The sequence below is a fragment of the Podarcis pityusensis genome (assembly GCF_964106645.2).
Source record: "Podarcis pityusensis genome assembly, chromosome: 8".
In the NCBI taxonomy this organism is placed as follows: domain Eukaryota; kingdom Metazoa; phylum Chordata; class Lepidosauria; order Squamata; family Lacertidae; genus Podarcis; species Podarcis pityusensis.
Window position 1 is genome coordinate 32,802,881 of NC_138033.1, and position 4,526 is coordinate 32,807,406.

A 4,526-nucleotide genomic window follows, 5' to 3' on the forward strand; every position below is an offset into this window, starting at 1 on the left:
TAGTGGATCCTGTCCTCCCTTTTCATAGGACTAGTAAGTTCTTCTGAATTTTCCTTGTTGCGCTCCTGCCTTGGTAAAGCTTGTTCCTTGCCCTAAAATATAAGTGATGTACCTCTAACTCAGTCTGATTAGTGCTGTTGTGTAGAAGCCTGGGTGTGGCACACATACTTCCAACAAGAGTAAGGTGAAAGTTTGAATTTGCTGCCCTCTAGAGGCTGCTTGAGTCTCTGCAGTTGCAAGTTTGCTTTGCATCATGACAGAGCACTCAGTGATACTGTGGTGTTGAATGCTCTGAGACTATTGAAGTGATAAGGACACTTGACAACAATACACTTCATTTAGGAGGCATAGCCTGAAGGAAATGAGTCCAGAGGAAAGCTTGATGCAGCTTGCAACTGGAGTGTGGCAAGTGACTGGAGGGCTGAAGTGGAACAGATGTATGTCATGTAACAATAGCCCCACTGGGTACCCCCACATTGTATAACAGGAATGAGTGTAAAAGGCTGCGAAAGATAGCAGAAGCATAAAGGTGAAGGAGGCTCTTCGGAAAATGTTATTTATTTATTTGTTTGTTTGTTTATTTATTTATTTGACTCTTTCACATCCTGTTAGTCCTTGTATAAGCAGCTTTTCTGTGCGCGCATGCACATCCACCCACACACCCTTAACCCTTCATGCAGAGGTGTTTAGAGTGAAGGCCTCTCAGAGGGCAAAGTGGAGATCCAAATATGTAGGAATACTATGTGGTACAATCCCCTCAAGCCTTTGTGGGTTTGTTTTGCGTATTTGAAAGCTCCCCAGTATCAAACATTTCCTGCATGTAGAAAGTGGAAACTTTCTCCTGATAACACTAGCTTTTCATGTTTGGGAGGTTATATGTATTAAAAATGTGACAACTACTTTCATTCTGAAGTGGTATAGGTCCTGAGGATCCAGTACCATATACTTGCTCTGACTTACTGTTCAGCAGTTCACTGTTCAGTAACCAAAACCGAGTTTCCCATTCTCTTTGCCCGGACAGTTTCTGGTATCTGGTATACAAAGTGTTGTGTGCACAGGACAAGACGCCTGCATCCGGTCTGAAGCCTGCATCCTCCTTGCATTACAGTTCAAGGGCTAGTTGTGAATGCTGCCTCCACAATACAAAATTCATGACTGAAGCACTTTACAGCCAAATTTTCCTACACTTCTATTCTTGTAGCCTTATGCAAGATGCCCAACTGTTAAACTGCTGTTTGAATTTCTAAATATTTCAGCATTTTTCTCCTTAATGAGCTCTGGAGCAGAGCAGTTAAAACAAGTGCAATCAAGGAGAGGAAATAGCTGTCATTACTGCTCCATTCTAAAATTAGAAAGAGAAGGAGCAGCAGTACAGAGCAGCACCAGTTTGGTAGTCCTGTGCAGAAATAGATGGGGTGCTATCTGAGTTGAACCTAGTAATGAATGACTGTCAGGATACTGGTGATGTGAATAATTGACTGTGTGTGTCCCTGACATACCAGTGATGGTGGCATGTAGAAGATAATACAGAAGTTACAATGAAAGTTCTCAAAAAACCCACACACCGCTGGAATACTGATAGCAGCCCTATGCGTGGTGAGAGAATAAGGCACAGGATCTGTACTGCTAGACCAGTCCCGATCTATCTCCCACAGTGGTGACCAAATCTTTCTAGGAAGTTCACAAGCAGGGCATGATAGAGAATAATTCTGTGTTAATGCATTTTTATCCTGCTCTTCACCCCAAAAAGGCTCCCAGAGCATTTAACAAATGTTAGTCCCTGCCCCCAGGCTTGCAATCTCAATACACGACTCAAAAGGAAAACAGACTGGGAAGGAGGATGGAAAAAAGCAAACTCAGGTGCTATTTATTCCTTAACTGATCAGTTAAAATGAAAATATTTCAAGGAGAAGAGGAGCCAAAAGTTGCTTGTCTTCTGGTAATGCTGGTTGAGAGGCTCCACAGTCCCATCTCACTTCTACAGCCTGGTGGAATGGTTGCTGTAGATAACAGCTGAAGGAGGAGCCTGACGGAGCTAATCTTCAAGCAGAGTGGACAGAGAGGCCCTGCAATCCCATCTCTCCCCCCCCTGCCCACCTTCCCTGCTGCTGAATGGCCATAAGTGCTGGTAGTGAGCAGCCTCTGAACATGGTATTAACATTATAACTATGGATGTGGGAAATTTGGAGACTCCCTGAGTGTAATGTCAAAATACCCTTGACCTTCAGCAGCTCCCACCAAAAAATCCTATTGGAGCACTCAACTGTGTTTAAGAAGGAATATTGTGTTTAAGAAGGAATCACCCTCTAGCCCAGACTGGTTATGATACTGGGATGTGCATGTGGTGATTGTTTCCTTGCAATGCAGCTTCACTTGCTCTAGTGAGTCCTCTGAAACTAGGTCTCTGTGAGTACCTGAAATTTCTCTGCTTGTGATTTGGATTGCCTGGAGATCTGAGGGAGACCTTGGGGAATGGACGACACTTGGAACTAGGCATTTTGGTCCTTCCATGCTCTATGAGTCTGTTCTGTCTCTTTCTGTTGTGTGATGTGAAAAATTGGCAACCTCTTGAGGTTTCTGTTACAGCTTAATAGCTGAAGGGACTTAGCTGGTGGGCGTTGATAGTATAGCTGATTATCCCAGAATCTGCAGTGCAAGCCAAACTCTCCTATTGGTGAATGAGATAGAAAAGGTAAAAGCCATGCAGCAAAGGAAGAAAGCAAGGGGCATAGTTCAGTAGCAGAGCACCTGCTTGCATGCGGAAGATCCCAGGTTCAACCCATTGCATTTTCAGGTGGTGTAGGGAAATTAGCTGGGCCTATATTCCGATTCCAGATAAGGCAGCTAATTCAGCATTGTCAGCAGTGACCGGCTCTCCAGGTTTCAAACAAGGGACATTTCCCTACACCACCTGAAAATGCAATGGGTTGAACCTGGGATCTTCTGCATGCAAGAAATTGAGTAAAAGTGACATACAGACAGGGCAGACGAGTTCAGGTTCTAACAACAACAACAACAACAACAACAACATAAATAATTTATTTATGCCCCACCCACCTGGCTGGATTTTCCCCAGCCACTCTAGGCGGCTCCAAACAGAATATTAAAAACACAACAAAACATCAAATATTAAAAACTTCCCTAAACAGGGCTGCCTTCAGATGTCTTCTAAAAGTCAGATAGTTGTTTATTTCCTTGACATCTGATGGGAGCACGTTCCACAGGGCAAGCGTCACTACCAAGAAGGCCCTCTGCCTGGTATACTGGGCCGAGGCCGTTTAGGGCTTTAAAGGTCAGCACCAACACTTTGAATTGTGCTCGGAAACGTACTGGGAGCCAATTGGCTGACAAAGAGAAGTCTTCAACCAAGCCTTTGGCTGATAAACATACTATATCTGTTTAAATGTGGGGATTTTGGGGGGGAGGTATTGGGTTGTTTTTGTTTTTATTATGTATTTTGTGTTTTTATCTTGTATTTTTATGCTGTGAAGTGCCCTGAGAACTCCAGATGGAGGGTGATATAAAATTAGATAGATAGCCACAGTCAGCCAGCCTTAGGAAATTACCAAAGCACACTTGCTGTTGGTGGTATGGCTCACATTGCCTTAGAAGAGCACCAGATGTTTGTGTGCCTGCTTGCTCCTCGCCCTTCCTGTATCTCTTGGTAAACATATTAACTTTTAAAAGATGCTATTTTCAAATGTTTTACAACAAACAAAGGGAAAGAGCAGTAAATATGCAGTTTCCTCTAAGCACAGTTGCATATATATGTGAAATCGGGGGTGGGGGGGTGGGGGGGTGGTGGTGTTGCAATCAGAACATGCAGAAAACGAAATGCACAAGGTGCTGCAATAACTCAATTGCATGAATCCTTACAAAGAAATTCTGACTCTAAAGCACTTCTGGAGGTTGGAAGGTGGGCACTATGGTTTGGCTTTCCAGAGTGTGTGAGGAATGGGACCAAGTGGCTTCTGTGAGAGCAGTGCTGGCTGCGTAGTCTACCATAAGAACTACAAATCGCTGTGTGTGTATTTTTGTCTGGCAAATGCTGGTGGCACTACAGCAAAGTGAATCCAAGAAGCCAATGGCCCTAAGAAGAGACATGCAGAAAGATTGTTGTGCACCTGACTCTGCTGCCTTCGAATTTGTGACATCCGGAATTGCAAGTTTGAGCACCTTGAAATGCAGGGCTGATCAAAAGATATTCAAGTTACTGCTCTGGAATGACACTCCTGATTCTATTTTGGAATGCACATAGCTTTTCAAAGCCACATTTTCTGTCTCAAATGTTTTGCAGATGGGAGGAAGAGAAATAAATACCAAAACTCTTGCAGTAAAAAGCATGCAGAGGGGGCAGGGTGGGAAGCTTAGATCAGACAAACCACTGGAGTCTGAGCATGTTAAGTCAAGCTGACATACCTGGCGAGCAAGTCAGGAAGGCTGGAGCAAGGAACTCCAGAGTGGGTGGGGTTTGGGAGGTGAATCACATTTCCTGCGGGAAGGAGAAGGTGGAGTTTGGCCCTTTG